Here is a 16,848-nt window from a genome sequence, read left to right as displayed (position 1 = left end):
CAGTAATGCAGTAATTTCCTTTCAGAGAACAGTAGAAAAAAACCCTGTATCAAGCTCCCCCCATGATACAGGTTATTGCATACTCATTTTGCATTTTATTTGATGAAAGGGATGAATACGCCCCCTTCCAAAAGGAATACTAAAGTTAACTTTCCACCTCCTACACAAATATGTTTTGGCAGGCACGGCTCTCTTCAGCACTGTCAAACTGAGGAGAAAAAGGGCTGTGAAAAAGCTTCTTATTCAGCTATCCCCATCTGGTGGGGAAGGTGAGTGCTTCAGCAGCCCAATTCAACCATAAATATTGCAACCCCCAAATGGGCAGGATAATCCCATAATATGCCTTAGGCAAACTCAGTGTTTCGGCAACCGAGTATTATTCATGCTGCGCAAGCTCATGCAGCGTTCGGTTTCAAAAGCAAGTTTCTATTATTGGCCGCAAAGGTAGGTAAAAGCATGTGAGCAATGTCTGGGGAAATATCGGAAGCTCTGGGAGGAAGGATGTTTGTGAAGGGGTGGAGTAGTCGAGGGTGAGGTTTCACTGCTCTGTGTAGCTTCTTGTCCTTCCTCAAGACGCCATCACCATCATACACATAGGGTGCAAATATATCAAAGCTAGTATATTTGTGTGATGTGTGTACAATTTTCAGCCTTTCTTGGCACAGACTCTGGAGTGTGTGTGTGTGTGTGTGTGTGTGTGAACAAACATACCCACAAAGAATCTGGATCATCCTGATACAGAGTTCTGATATTTTTAGTGCAGGCTGCTGTACCAAGCCCTGCTTTAAGGTTAATGAAAATGACCACACAATATGATAATCCTTAACATTTGTTCCCTACTCAATAGAGCTGTAAATAAACATTACATAATCAGTGCTAGCAGCAGCTCAGTAAGGGACCTCTAGCAACAGGAATAGTATGCTGCCTCTGTTTTTAAGTCCCTTTTACAGCAGAGATCCCAAATAGTGGGTGTATGTGCCTTCTTCCAATCCCACGTACTGTGGATATTACTATCTACGGTCTGGATATTTGCTGAAACTGTAATTTCTAACTGTGTTAACCATGTAGTTCACCAGTTTTCATTGTGACGACAGTGAAAGTGATTCCCTCTCTCAACCAGAACCTCTTTGCTGGAAATTGCAATCCCAACCCTCGGGTCACGCTCAGCTGGTTGGCCAAGACCTGTCAATGAGTCATGGGAGTCTTGCAAGTTCCCAGGAACAGTTGAGGCATCAAGGATCACAAGGTCAAGGAGTGGTCTGACCAACAAGAGCACCAGTTTAGCCCCTAACAAATCTGAAATGTTCATGGTGGGTCCTTTTAATAAGACCTAGAAGCCTATCCTGTGAGACTGTGGGTACCAGCAGGATCTTTCTCAGGGGAAACTTCTGGAATATGAGATGGGAGTCAACTGAATTCTCCAGGGACCACTTCTGAAATCTTGAATTGGAAATACTATACCATGCCATGAAAAAAAAGCTCACAGATGTGCATAAAGTGACCAGGTAGCTGAAATTGATCCCTTTTTTTGAGCTTCAAAGCAAAAATACATATAAGAGGCTGCATGAAATGGAATAAGGCAGCCTTGGGGGAAAAGAAGTTCTTGGGACCCAACCAGACCAGAAAACAGAGATCCATGAATGGGTTTTCTAAATTTTGGCAAATGGTAGCTGTACAAAGATGGGTGGGACCCATATCAGGACTGAAGTGCTGGTGGCAGGGATTAACCCTTTTTCCATTTTCCAAGTGAAAATGCCCTCTCCAGTTGCTCTTAGTCCCATTAGGAAAAGAAAAACATGTATTAATAAGCAATACATTTAAGTTTGGAGAACAGGCAAGATTTTCATCACGGAACCGGTACAGGAGAGGGATGAACAAAACAGTCTTCCCATTTCTCCATGTTATTTGTGAATGACAAAACTGAGGGAATCATTTCATCAAATATTCTCCTCAGGACATTAGACTTTCGCATCAGTTGGGGATGGGTGGCAAAATAAAATATAGCAGAGGGCATTTGACAGCCTCACCGAGTGCTAGAAGTCACTTCAGAAGAGCAGCTGGTCAATTCAGAGGTCAGGAGTGTGAAATGCTACCTAAGCCTAGTGATGCAATCGTTGATACCCAAGATGCCATTCCAGGTATAGCTCTGGATAAGATCTGATGCATAGCCAGAGCTGACAGGGCAGCCCTACGTATTTTGCTTGCCATCTGTTGCAGTCTAATATTGCTCAGTCAGTGAACTGGCATAAAAGGTCCCTCTGAGCTTCTTTGCAATATCTCTCTTGCACCCTTTTCTTATGGGGAGAACTTCCAACAACATTGCACTGGGGGACAAATAATGAATGGAGCCACTAGAAGAGGGATGAGGAACTTGTGGCCCTGCAGATGTTGTTGGACTTTAACTCACCCTATCAATCCCATTCTGCATAGCCAATGATCAGGAACTATGGGATTCGTAGTCCGGCAACATCTGGAGGGTCAACGTTTCCCTACCCCTATGCTAAAATATAAACATGCTGGTTACTAATACAGTAGGACTGAACCAAAATTTATATACATATAAAATATTCTAACAAATTTTTGGGAAAAAAATTGAAGTACAGTATTCTTGAGTTGTTGAAGAATTTAGTCTCTCCTAAGGAGACTTTTCTGTGAAATGGCCTCCCCTATTCATCAATTTCCCTATTCATCAATTTTGGGTGCAGCTGTGGATCTAGTTTTTGTACCAATCAATATTCCTTTAATGTTCTTAAAGGAAGCAAGGGGCTAAACTCTTCTTTCTTTCAGTCCTCCTGTCTTAACCTATTTCTTCTTTCATCCACCAGTACGAATTTGCAATAGCATTTCATTTGACACTGAGCAAGCCAAAATTTATCTGAAAACAATATTCTGAAGAAAAGCTGTCCAATAATTCATCTACCCACCCTCCCCAAATATGAGGCAAAATCTTGCTGTGCTTCCTGGACCTCCAACAGGGATGTTCTACATTGTGCAGAACTGTGTCGATGCTTGTTTTTTGTTTGTTTAAAAAAACATTCCGGCCATTTATTTATTACCTTTTATAAAAGGATACCATATTCCAGATGCCTGTCCAAAATCTAGCCTTTTTTTAAATAAAAATTCTGTCTCTGATTTGTTTACTGCTGCTGCTTTCCTTTGCTTCTGAGTGGTGCTAGCCAAGCAGCAGAGGAGTTGAGGCTTTCCGGGTGGAGACAGTGTGGGATGGGGCAAAGGGTGCCCCATAAAAGAAAACTAATGGGATGGAGATGATGTCTGGCTTGTGTTGCATTAGCCCCAAGATGCACTGGATTTCATTAAGTCTGTATGCTTATCCAGTAATGTGATCTGAGGAAGCACTCAGTGTTGCTTTTAAAACTTGGACAAAGAAAGAGTAGAAGAGAGGAGAGGGTTTTAAAACAAAACCTCACTTTTCTGTGCCTTTTACAGTCTCTTACTGCCTTGCTCCAGGTGCTTTCGTAGTGAACTAGAGACTCCTGCTCTCTCACACAGCCTGCTTTGCTGCTTTTCTCCTCCCCTCCCACTCCTTTTTGACCATCCTTGACCTTCTTGTACCTTCCCGTAAAAAACCGCAGGATGCATTTGAAAGTCTGGAACATCAAGACAAACTCTAGGTGGAGGAGGGAATGAGACATCAAGACCTTTCCCTACTCCCACTCAGACTTCACCCACCTACATCCATTCATCACACACAGACTCCCTGAGTGGAGAAGCTGGCCTGAGCCCAGTTCTTCCTTGGCCTGTTCTCAACAGCAACAGCTTCAGAAATGAATAGGCTAGCAAGTAAGTGTGGGTGGAGAGTTCCCATGCATCACTGAGACTATGACAATTTTGTTGGGAGGGGGTGAAGAAGAGATGGGGAGCCGGGACTATTTATCCAAACCCAACTCTTCCCAAACTAAACAGGAGAAGGAAGTGAGGAATGCTGCCCCGTCCCAAACCAGAAGTTGCCAGGGAGTGACCCAAGCATCAGCAACAAGGACCACCATGGAACTGATGGAGTGATAGCTCTCCTCCTGCTTCCTGTACCAAGTCCCTGGATCTTTGATGGATGGAACTTTGAAAACATTGTGTGAGGAATTCAATCCATCTGCTTCTCTGATGGAACAATCTCCCCTCTCCTCCCCCACCATGTGTTCTTCTGGAGGTTCTCCAGACATCCCCCCCAAAGCCAATTTGGGGAGGCATGGGAGGAGGGGAGGAGGAAAAGCCCCATTGTAGAAGTCTTTGTATGGGCTTCTGCGAGCAGGACCAACTTGCTAAATCTGGCCCATTGCTCTCATCCCTGTAACCCTGGATCTGCCTTTGGAAGGTGGACATTGCTCCACTGGTGCCTGGTTCACTTGATGTAAACGCCCACTAAATGATGCTCTTTACATTCTTCATTGAAATAGGTGGCCATATGGGAGGCAATACATAGGTGCATTCAGAGCTGGGAGGCCTAGTTGCACAGACAAACCAAGTTGCCCCCCAAACCAAGCCTCAGTCCAGCAACAGTGGGCCTCTGAAGCCTGGGACCCTCAGACCAAAGACTCTGACATAGAGGTTGCAGCCTCTGAGCTTAATACCACTAAGGGACCAGCACTGTTGCCCCCAAAGTCTCACACTCCACAAAGTCCAGTCACCACTGTGGACAATGTTCCTAGTGAGAGATAGAAGAAAGGCAATGGAAAGCTAGATTTAAGGTAAGATAGGAACCCCTTTACGGATCTCCAATCCTCAGTAAGGGGACGGGATGGAGGTTGGAAAGAGAGTCCTGCCGACCAAATGTCTAAAATGTACAACTTCTTACTAGAATGATACGCAAAAGATGAACAGACAAAGGAGGTGATGATGAAATGGGCAATGGATTTTGGGTATAACATCGAGTATGATGCCTGGGTAAAACTGTGGAGTATAAAATTTACAGCATGTACCACCTTAAGAGAGAATATAATGAAAATGATGTATCGTTGGTATTTGACACCTGTTAAACTGATGAGAATGTACAGGATGAGCAGTAAGACATGTTGGAAACGCAAAGATAAAGATGGAGATTTTTACCACATGTGGTGGACGTGTGAGAAAATGAAACAGTTTTGGGAACAGATTTATAAAAAATTGAAAAAGATATTTAAATACACTTTCCCAAAAAAGCCGGAAGCTTTCTTGCTAGGCTTGATAGGAGAGGAAACAGAAAAAGCAGATCAAAGGTTATTTATGTATGCTACGACTGCTGCCAGAACTTTGTTAGCCCAAAAATGGAAAGTACCAGAATTACCAACAATAGAGGAGTGGCAGACAAAGATGGTTGAGTATGCGGAACTAGCAAAACTGACCTGTAGAATCCGAAATCAGGAGGAAACAAAATTCCAAAAAGATTGGAGTAAATTTATGGAGTACATAAACAATAACTGTAGAAATTTGAAGACTCTGGCAGGACTGAAATAAATCTTACGATGTAGATAGGATTGGATACAATAAGAAACTGTGGAAAAGTAACTGACATAAGAAAACCTGTTGAAGGGAGGGAAGGAAGTCAATACTCAGCAGAGTGTGGGGAAAGAATGTGGGTAAATGATTGTTTAATTTTACTGTATTTTGTTTGTTTGTATTAAATGAAACACCAATAAAAAGCATTTTTTTAATAAAAAAAGGAAAGAATGTCCTGCCAATGAATATATAAGGGCATTTCTTTGAGAATGTGCTACACTCAGTGACCTGTCCATCACTGTGAAAGATCACTTGCTCCCCAGGTTTGCTTGCTTGGTTCATTCCTGATCTGCCCAACTGCTTAGGGTGGACTCAACATGTCTGCTTGCAGCTGCTGTCTCCTCCTAACCTAGATTTGCCACATCTGCTTCTTCACCTTCCCAGTTGGCTGTGAGATCAACCTCACCAAGACCAGACAGACTTGGCAAATTGGTGGTGGTGGTATAGACTGTTTGGACTGGATACATATTTTATACATAAAATCAAGCCATTGTATTATCACAAAGTCACTAGAACAGAATCATAAGCATTAGAATCACCTCTCCTCTTATTGGTAGTCACCGTCAGCAAGTCTAGAAAATAAAAAGTGTTGCATCATCTCCATACAAATCATCAGCCCAATTCAGAACTGCATGCCAATATTATGTGTGCACAGGGGTAGAGACCCCTCAGTTTATTTCCTTCTTTCTCACAGTACCTGCTATTTTTGCAAGTGTAACAGACAGACTCAAAACAATGAGATCCTGTCTGGCCACAGAATATAAGGAAAAGCCATAGTGCTAGTCATATCCCTTGCAGCACTGGGTGGAGAATTAGTATGATGCAGCCTTTGCGTTGCCACAGGGTAGCATGACTGAGCAACATCTGGGGCGGTAATCCAGATTTCTCATAAAGCACATCAATCTTGAAAGAAAGCTCTCGTCCAGTGCTATTGCATTTCAAAGCAAGCGCCCTGGCTTTAAAGTAATTACACATTGTGTTCCCCGACAAATAGATGTAAGGGTTGTGCCATTGGTGATGACTGATATGAGATATTTATGCCTTCAAAAAGAAAGCTTGGGAAATGCCTGAACATGTCCTTCACCGGGGGGGGGGGGCAGGAAAATCTGATTCTACTTTGTCAATCCAGAGTCTGGAAATGCTCTAGAAGACGTTCTTGGAATAGAACTCCCATCAGTTTCAGCCAGCATGGTCAGGGGTCAGGGATGATGGGAGTTGTAGTCCAGCAACATCCAGAGGACACCAGGTTTGGGAAGGTGGTCTAGTGGATAGGATTGCACACAGGTGTTCACTGTGTGAGTGGAAGAGGGAGGCTGTGGCAGGAGGCTCTGCCCCTGTCATGTGACCACCCTTCTTATGCATTGGTCAGAATATGTGCAGACTACAGAGCAACCAATGTATGGCCAACTCCAGACATTCCTGAATCAACATGGATAATCCCTACCCATGTTGGCCTGGTTGCTGGGTAGGTTTTTGGACTGAATTAACCTTGGTTGCTTGGTGGGCAACGTACACCAGCAGCTGGGGGAATGCAACACATGGGCTCTTCTGGACCTTTCAGCAGTTTTTTATGCTACCCACCATGGTATTTGTCTGGTCTGAGAATTAGGGACAGCACAGTTTGATGGTTCTGCTCCTATCTGGAAGGCAGGTGATAGACAATGGTGCTGGTGGTGTTGTTGTTTTGTTTTGTTTTTTCTTTATTGGTTCTTCACAATTCTGTTACAAAGTGCTTCAAAGTTTATTCCCACACCACCACATATTGTTTAATATCCATATGAAATTGCTGGATACAGGGATTTGGGCTCAAGTGTCACTAGAATTCTCTTTCAGTTTTTCATCTAATCCAGATGTAGCAGTGGATGTCCTGGACAGATGCCTGGAATTATAATGGACTGGATTGGGATTAGCAAAATGAAAGTCAATCCAGAGAAGCTGGAGGTACTGTTTGTGGCCAGCTTGTTCTACGATCAGTAGGTCCACACCATACCTTTGAGGTACACCCAATGTACATTTAAAGCACATGACTTCCCTCCAAAAATTCTAGGAATTGTCGTTTGCTCCTCACAGAGCTAGACTTCCCAACACATTTCCCAGAATTCTTTGTGCTTTAAATGTATATTGGATGCTCTTTAAATATGTAGATCTGCCCCATGGAGATTCTTTGTGCTATAAAACTCCACATGGCCTAGAACCAGAGTTTCTGGAAAACTACCTTCCACATGAACAAATCCATCATTCAAGACCCTGCTCTGGGTGTCTTCAGAGGTGGTGATGACACCTGAACTGTACAACATCCTCCCCAACATATTCAGCATTCAGTCTTTTATCCTTTGGGCACCAAGTGAAAACGGTTCCATTTTGTTCAGCCTTTTGCTGAGTAATATGATGTACTGTACTTTATTGCTGTGACTAATCATAACTCAGGGTGTGCTTTGAGTCATTTTAAAATAGACCTTTTAATTATTTAATTGTATGTTGAACTGTAAACTGCCTTGAAGAATGTGTGATGGAAAGCTGGGATATAAGTGTTTAAAATACTCTTTTAAAAAAACACAAAAACAATCTGCTTAGATAAAAATTAGCAGGAATAGGAGAAATACAACCTCATTCCAACCTCTGTGCACCATGGTCTACATGTGTAGTCACCGCACACGTGTTCTAGCCAATGCATGGGGGATGGGCCCATAGAGAGAGCTAAGTCATATTCATACCATATATCTAAAGCAGTGTAATACCGCTTTAAATAATCATGGTTTCCCCTAAAGAATCCTGGGAGTTGCAACTTGCTAAGGGTTCTGAGAATTGTTAGGAGACTCCTATTCCCCCTTCCCAGTGAAAAGGGCTTGATTGTTAAGCCACTCTCAGAATCATAGCTCTGACTGTTTCAAGTGGTATCATAGTGCTTTAAATGTATGGTGCAAAAATGTGGCCAGAGTCACATTTCCTCCTACGGATGAACAGATGTGCAGGCTTGCGTCTCACTCTCTCTTTTCCTGTGTATCTCTGTGCAGCTGATAACATTCAATGAATTCAAATGTCTGGATCCATTTCCCCACAAACACTCGATGTGAATTGGAAATGCACAGGGCAAGGGCATGTGCAAGGCAGCACAAATAGCTTCTGTCAATCATTTCATGCCTACACTTTGTGTTTTCTTCCTTATCTTCCTTTCCACTACCCATCCTCAACTTCTCCAGAGCCACAGAGCAGCACAGGCTTCTGTATATAGGCATAATTGCTCTGTCACTAACTAAGCAACATGGAGAGAATCAAGCCAGGACAAGGAGAAGGGCCACTTCTTAGAAATGCAGGAATAGTAAGGGGTCTACGGTTTGAGAGCAGAGCTTGTCTTGTGGCCAAAAGACAACAGGGGTCCAGCACAGACTCTTAAGGGCATAGCTGCAATGTGTTACCTGAGTGGCTCCATTAGGAAACTGCCTGCTGCATTCAACACAAACTTCTGAAATTCATCCAGGGCATCTCCATGTAGCACTCACTACCATTGTCCAGCTAGCTGATGGCACTGGGAGCCACTATAGTGGGATGAATTTGGGCTGGAGACACTTGCTTTCAAATACAGTGGTACCTCGGGTTACATACACTTCAGGTTACATACGCTTCAGGTTACAGACTTTGCTAACCCAGAAGTAGTACCTCAGGTTAAGAACTTTGCTTCAGGATGAGAACAGAAATTGTGCTCCGGCAGTGCGGTGGCAGCAGGAGGCCCCATTAGCTAAAGTAGTGCTTCAGGTTAAGAACAGTTTCAGGTTAAGAACGGACCTCTGGAACGAATTAAGTACTTAACCCAAGGTACCACTATAGTTGGTAACATCTTTGCTTACTTCCCTGGGCAACCTTGGGCAAATCGCTCTCTCTTGGCCTAATAAACGTCTGAAGGTTGTTGGATGGATTGAACAGCCATTGTAGTGGAAAGAGTGCTAGACCTATGCCAGGGGGGTGCAGGTTCAAATCCTTGTTCAGAGATGATGACCCTATATATGACATGCATAGGGTCAGGGCGACCTTGAGCCAGTTATCCTTTTCAGCCTAACCTAAATTGCAGGGTTGAGGGAACCTACTTTAGAAGTAAGACTGAAGAGGGGAGGGTTTCATATACACCACCTTGAGTCCCACAGAGAAGGGGTAGGATAAAAATCTGCTGTGAACAAAAAGTGATAGTCCTGTGTAGGCTGCCCCCTGCTCTCCTTTGAGGAAAATGGGGCAGACCTTCCAAGTGTCCCTATTTTCCAGGGACGTCCCTGATTTAGAGAATCCCAGTTTCTGATTTGATTCCAGAATGTCCCACTTTTCCTTAGGATGTCCCTATTTTCATTGGAGAAATGTTGGAGGGTATGGTGGGGTGCAGTTGTGCTAAATAAATAAGTGGATTTATATTAAGACAGGGGCAGGATATACAAGTGTCAAAATAAATATAATGCATTTATGGAGAGAATTGCTTGGAGTGGGCGGGAGACAGCCGTGGCTGGGGAGCTGGAATTACACAGCTGTAAGAGAAAATTAGATTGCGCAAAGAATTTACAGGCTTTGAGGCAAAAGTGGGGAAAGGAGAGAGGAAGTTGAACACAGGCATGCAGAATAAGAGGACTATAAGGACCCTTTGGCTTCCCAACCATTCTAGCAGTAGAAACCATATAGTCTGAATCTGAGGGTGTCTGTCTCCAAAGCTCACTAGAGATGGGGGTAGAAATTTGGTCCACTTCACATTTTAATGCAAATCTATCAAACTCCCACTTCACCCTAAAAATGGGCAGACCTAACCACAGCCATCCTTTCAGATCCACACTTGTTGCAATTTTATGATGCAGTCCCCCGACCATAAAATGTGGGCAAAAAAATAATAATGAATTAATTAATTAATATGGAGAAACTGTGCAAATAGAGGAAATTGCTTGCAAAAAATGCATCCAGGTGAGGAAAAGCACTTGCAAAAACATGCATATCAAGAGCAATGCACATTAAAATGCTGGTGAATTTTCATGGTGTATTTATTTTTTTAAATCACAATCTGATATGGAAAGGTGACAACTTGAATTTAAGATTAGAAAAATGAAAAACTGAGAGAAACTTCCATTTAAAGGTTCACCCAGTCCTGTCTCCATTCCATTCCAGCCCATGTCGCTCTTAACCCTGTTATTTTAAATATACCACTTTTTATTCAAACTTTGGATTGGTCTACACCTTTGAGAACACATTGTGATGAATTTGTGGTTGGACTTCCCTTTAGAAACTGTTGTCTTCCTTTAGATCACTGGTTCCCAAACCTTTCCCCCCCTGAAAATTGTGGAGGGTCTTGGTGGACTGTTTAATGCTTCTTCTCCTTGTTATAATGCACTATAATAGAGGTTGCATGATTCTAAATTGAATTTTAATTGCTTCTTTGATTTCTTATATTGCATTGTATAATGCCATTGTATTATAATTTGCAGTCCATAGATTCAAGTTGTAATAGAATAGAATACAAGAAACAAAAGAAACAACAAAAATACAATTAAAAATCCAGTTGAGTATTTAATGCAGGCATGCCACAGACAATCTGAATGAAGCTTTCGCACCACTGGTGGTCCAAGGACCACAGTTTGGAAATCCTTGCTTTAGAATCACCAATATCAAATGCATTGTTATGCAGTAATGACAAGAGAAGCCAGGACCAAGGGACAGCAGAATATTCAGAATGTGCCAATCAGGTGGCATTGTATTTATAATCTTTCTTTTTCCCCACTGTTATTTCCTTCCTGACTTTTTTTTACTTACTCCTTTTACCCTCCTCTCCTCTTCTGTGCAGCTCTTCACCACTAACAGCACCCCCAACATGTTGACAGGACAGACAAGTCAAAGGACATTCTGTTGATTTAAGGGTGATCAGGAAGGCCTTTCATCACGATGGCAGATGTCAGCACCTTCAGCCATCCAAAAGGCAAAGGGAAGAAAGTCATGCTTTCCAGGCCCACACAGAAATTCGAGGACCTTTACTGCTAAAGTACCCCATGTCTGTGTCTGTATCTGTGTCTGTATGTGTGTGTTTTAAAGAGAAGGAGCTCATCCAGATATCTACTTGTCCTGCTGCTTCCCACTGGGAAAACCTGATCTTTACCGCAAAATCAGAGCCAGGGTTTTTTTTCAGTTTTTTTTCAGAACTCACTGGAACTCAGTTCCGGCATCTCTCAGGTGGGCATCATTGCCATTATAAGAGAACAAGGGAGACATTCATGGTGAGTTCTGGTACCTCTTTTTCTAGAAAAATAGCACTGATCGGAGCAAACATCCATTGGGTTTTCCATGGATTGACGTTTGCTCCAATTCAGTGCTAAAAAGTGGGTTTTCCCAGGGAAAATGACAACACAAATGGAAAACCACGCAGACCCATGCATAGAAAGCAAGTGTGGACGACCCCAAGTTGAATGTAAAGTTCAGGCTGCAATCCTACGCTCTTACCTTTAAGCCCCATTGAATAAAGTAAAAATGCATAGAATTCCACTGACTGGATGATTTTCAGAACAACACAAAAATAGTCAATAAGTCATTACAATTTGCAAAGTCTGAGGGCCCAAATGAACATGCTGGCCCCTCAAAGCTTCTTCTTTTAATTTAGCATGAGCAAAGGAGATTTTGTGCATAGTTGTGTGAAGCTGAATTCATGCCTGCAGCTCACTAAGGATGAAACACACACACACACACACACACACTCTTCCATTCCATCAGGTAACGGAACCCAGCGAATGGTGCTGATTGGTTTTCCCCATAACCACGTGATGCTCCTGTACTTTATTCCACCACGCTTGCCTAATGAAAGGCTCATTGTTAAAGAAGAACAGGAAAGGGATGATGTACGTGTCCATTTCTGGAGGTCCATATCTGCCCTTTGGCTCTCAGATACCAAAGGGCAGACAGGTCAGTGTCTTTAAGCAGTCGGGACAGGCTTCCTGATCCTAGGAAAGCACTTATGATCTAAGTGAAGCTGCCTTGCTGAGAGAATTGCACAAATTGAACTAGAGGGGCAAGAAAAAGGCTGTGCCTCACACAGAATGGCCAAGCCAAGCCTGCGGAGAGGGAATCTCCCTGACTCTTCCATTAATACTGAGGGGAACATGCCAAGTTCTCGGTCCCTTGACCTATACATGCCACTTGTGAAATATACCAAACTTCTGATCACTGTTTGGCTCCATCATCCCCCATCCATTCCCAGCCTACAGCCTTGAGTAAAGTCTGCCCTCCGGCCTCCGCTAGGCCCCCTTACCTGCAGCAGTAAAATGATGCTCTCCCCCCGGCTACCATGCCAGCCAGCAGATCCTGTCTTCTCCATCCACCTCAGCCTGCAACTCAAAGCAACTGGGTTTCTCCTCTCTCTCTCCCTCCCCTCCTAGTTGCCTGAGCAGGAACAGAGGAAGGAAGGGTGAAAGGGGGTGGGGGTGGGAAGGGGGAGGGAGGGAGGGAAGGGGAGCGTGGAGCTGAAACTTTAATAGCACAGAGCCCCTTTTGTTTCACAACATATGGTATATTTCGTACATACTGAAGACATTAGCCACCTATATTTTTTAAGAGCTTACTTCAAAAGTATACATGGAGCTCATGCCCGGCTCTCTGAAAACACACTCTGGGAAGGGTTGGGAGCTCCTCAAAATCCAAACAGGAAAAAAAGAAAGAAAAAGAGAAAGAGGAAAATAGTCCACACTGAGATGCTTTGAAAGCCAACACAGTTCCCCCCCCCCTTCTTTTTTTAATTCCAGGGATACATGTGCGCAGCTTTATATACAAGCCTTTGCGGACGATCTGTGTTAACCAAGTTTATTTATTGCTCATCTGGCTGAGGTCTCAGTCCAAGGCACATTTACACAAAAGGCAGGCGTGTTCTCTGTAGGTTCTGGGGCATGGCTTGGTGCTGAAAGAGGACAGTCGTCCCATTCCCCACCCCCCCACCCCCGTCTCTGCACTACTCCACACTTCATTAGCCCCACTGGAATTGACCCCGCTCCAAACATTTGCACATCACTACCAAATCCTAATGAATGGGTAGCGGGGGCAGGGGGAGAGGTGTCCAATGAATTTTGGAGCACATAAGCTCTAACCCGCATGGGACATGATGCAGTGGCAAAGATAAGAGACTCCACACATCTGGCAGTGGTTTCAAAATGCATAAATATTTATCTTGAGTCCCAAACCCTTACAAAGCCAAAGAAACCATTTGAAAGAGCCTAGTATAGAGTCACAAATGGTAATTTTTCACACAGCCCTCGTAAAAAAAAAAAAAAAAAAAACAAGATAGAAAAGCACTTCAAGTAACAATGTTGTAAATGACTGAGACTAGGTGATTCTGAAATACAATATAAATGTTATTTATTTTTGGGTCTACAATAACGTTGCCAGCCTTTAAGATTCTGGTACCTGGGTGAGACCTCAGGGATGAAGTCTAGGGATGAAGAAGGGACAGAATTTTGTGGTCAGGCAGAGTCCAATGGTAAAAGGATGTGAAAATACAATTTCTCTAAGTTTTTAAGCTGTTCCATGTGTTCACAAATCCCCTCCTAGCAAGGGATACATTTGTGCGTGATATCAGGCCAACCATTTATCCATTGAGGCTGTCAGTTTCTAATTCAAATGACAATCAGTGGCTTCGTGGCAGACAACTCAGAACCCATACAAAGCAGATTTTTCATGGAACTGAGCCAAGCTTCAGATTAGTGAATTCATGGCAGGGAACACAAAACTCACGCAAAACAGATCACACACACAAAAAGTGAGGGGGGGTGTCATATGAATCTTTGGCAGAGAAGTTTTGCCCCTGTTAGAGCCTGCAACAGAGTTGGCTATTTCCATTACAGTTGCAAACTTCTTTTTTGACCTCTAGTTTGTGGCTATGTTGCCTCACATTTTTTTTAATGCTAGTGTGAACCAGTAGGGTCTGCATGGAATTTGAATTCTGGAAAGTTGTGCCCTCGCAAGCCTTCCAGACTTTATTCTTCAACGAGCTTTGGAGATAAATGCTATGCTCATGAAACGGCTGCCACCTGATCCATATTCAAACATTTGGGTTAGGTCCACATTTTCTGATTTAAGTAGTGATCTTTGGATGAACCTTTTCTACGCTTCTTATGAAAAATTAAGGGGCTTCTCAACTTATAACTTCCTCTCAGTTTGTTTCTGCCACCCAAACACATCTCAAGGACAAATGCCACAAAACCGGTCTCCTTTTGCTAGGCACCATGCAGTCTCATTCCTGGGCATTCCACCAGCCTGCTTCTATCCAGTGTGACCAATAGGCTTTCTCTCCTTCTATTGTCTTAGAAGATATGGCAGGGGAATAGACTGAAATGAAAAAGTTATTCTAATGCACACATGAATTAGGGTAAAGGAGTGAGTGTTCCACAGCTAGGGACTGCGGCTAATTATGAGGCCCCATAAATCTGTCACTACAACTGCTGTCCACATGGGGTGAGGGCACATGGCAAATTGGTGCTTTGTCCAATGTTTATCCAGTTGCATACTCTGATTTGCAATTGTAAACGCTGCCAGTAAAAAGGCTTTATGGTTCTTCAGCACTCATAAAGTTGTAGTGCCATAGCAAGGAGGGGAGGGGGCCCTGATTACTATGAGGCAGCAAAGCAAATTTATTACAGATTTGGGTAAGTTAATATTACAGTACAGCACTGCTAGCACTAAGCCTTGGATCACCGAGCAACCCCCACAAAAGAGACAAAAGAAACTTTATGGTGGGTGACGTGGAAAAGGCTGTCATTTGCTCTTCTCCTCTCAGGTAGACTTTCATATTTTGCCTCCCAGGCTGTTGCAAGGAGGCCATTGATTGGATATTTTCGACCTGAGATAAAACAAACAAGAACTTCTAGGGAGTTAGTCCTGTGCAAACAATCTGGCCGCCATTAGCAGTCATCCTCTGAAACAGCATCTGCCCATAATAAAGAAAACGTTTTTGAAAAATAAACGAAATTAAGCTCTTCTAATCAGCCCCTTTTGGCTGTGGTTCTTTATCTTCCATTTGCAACTGCAGTCACATCCAAACCATACATTTAAAGTGCATGGCTTCCCTCAAAGAATACTGGGAGTGTAGGTTTGTTAAGGGTGATTGGAATTGTAGCACGGTGAGGGATAAGTTACAGTTCCCAGGATTCTTTGGGGGAAGCCATGTGCAAGCCAAATGTATGGCATGGATGTGACAGGTGAAACAGGCCCATGAGACCACAAGTATACCCACCAATATAGCACAGGGCAGAAAGGCTACCTTTGTTGGAGAGAGAGGTTAGGAAGAGAGATTCTTACTTTCTCATAGCAAAGTTAAGCACAGAGTTAAGCACATTAATATTTGGCTAGATTTACATCTGTCCTCATCCATCGTTAAACAAATGTTCCTCGTAAAAAATACTTAGGCTAGAATAAATCACAGGCACTTAGCTTGCAAATAAGTGAATATTTTACTCACAGAGTTTCCAGAAAATAACAGCAAGCAAGTCTCCATTTGGTCCCAGTAAAACAGAGATTAAAAAAGGGTTCCAAGCAACTTAAAAGTAATTGGTTTTCTTACAAAAAGGATCGTGCAATCTTTCGGTTACCAAAGATATGGACTTTAAAATCTCTCTTTTGGAGAGATTCAGTTCTCTTTTGGAGAGATTCAGTTCACTTGGTTTTTCTTGTAGCTGTGAGCCATTGGCTGCATGGCTCCTTGCTTGTTCAAGGAAGCACAAAAAGAAAAGACTGAAAAGAAGGAAAGCAGAGGCTGCTGACAGCCTGCTAAGCCACACCCACTTGCAACCTGAGCTCTGGGATCAGGTTAACTCCTTCACACATACAAGTGTAAGTCAGTAACTATATTACTACAATCTTCACTTCCAGAACCTAAGAAGGGTCCTGATGGGTCATACTATACACCTATCTAGTCCATCATTTTGTTCCCATAGTGGCCTCCTGGATGCCTATGGGTAGCCAACAAGCCCATAAAAATGAGACATCCAACCGCCCTGTGTTTCTTCTCTTTTACTATATTTCTTTGCCACTGTTTAAATACATGATCAGGTCAACTCACTGGGCCATATTCCACTAAATCATTGCACTAACAGAAGCCAATGCAAAGATTCCTGCTAGCACAATGAGACTTCCTCCCTCGCTCCTTATGCATGCTATCCATGCCATCCCCAAATCTGCTCTGGATCATTGGTGGAACCCCCAGAATAAATTAAAGGAGTGCATGGGGAGAGGAGCTGGAGATTATTCCACTGCACAAGGAGAAATCCTTGCACTGATGGAACAATCTGCTCAACATAAAATTGAATCCCTACCAGTCTTAGTGGGCACAGCTACTACTGAGTTTGCTCATCATTAGCCATGGGT

At 43.1% G+C, this 16,848-nt stretch overlaps 1 protein-coding gene across 2 annotated transcripts in view; it reads right to left on the bottom strand.

The window, feature by feature from the left end:
• SYNPO (synaptopodin) overlaps positions 1–12,863 on the bottom strand; it is a 74,411-nt gene extending 61,548 nt beyond the window's left edge. For both annotated transcript variants that reach the window (XM_053377031.1, XM_053377032.1), the window contains exon 1: positions 12,749–12,863. The gene's annotated coding sequence lies outside the window, so the exon portion shown is untranslated. The remainder of the gene's footprint in view (positions 1–12,748) is intronic.
• Between the last annotated feature and the right edge of the window lie 3,985 nt (positions 12,864–16,848).

This window comes from Podarcis raffonei, chromosome 2 (genome assembly GCF_027172205.1).
Source record: "Podarcis raffonei isolate rPodRaf1 chromosome 2, rPodRaf1.pri, whole genome shotgun sequence".
Lineage (NCBI taxonomy): Eukaryota > Metazoa > Chordata > Lepidosauria > Squamata > Lacertidae > Podarcis > Podarcis raffonei.
The sequence above is the reverse complement of the archived record's forward strand: the minus strand, read 5'-3'. Positions and strand labels throughout refer to the sequence as shown.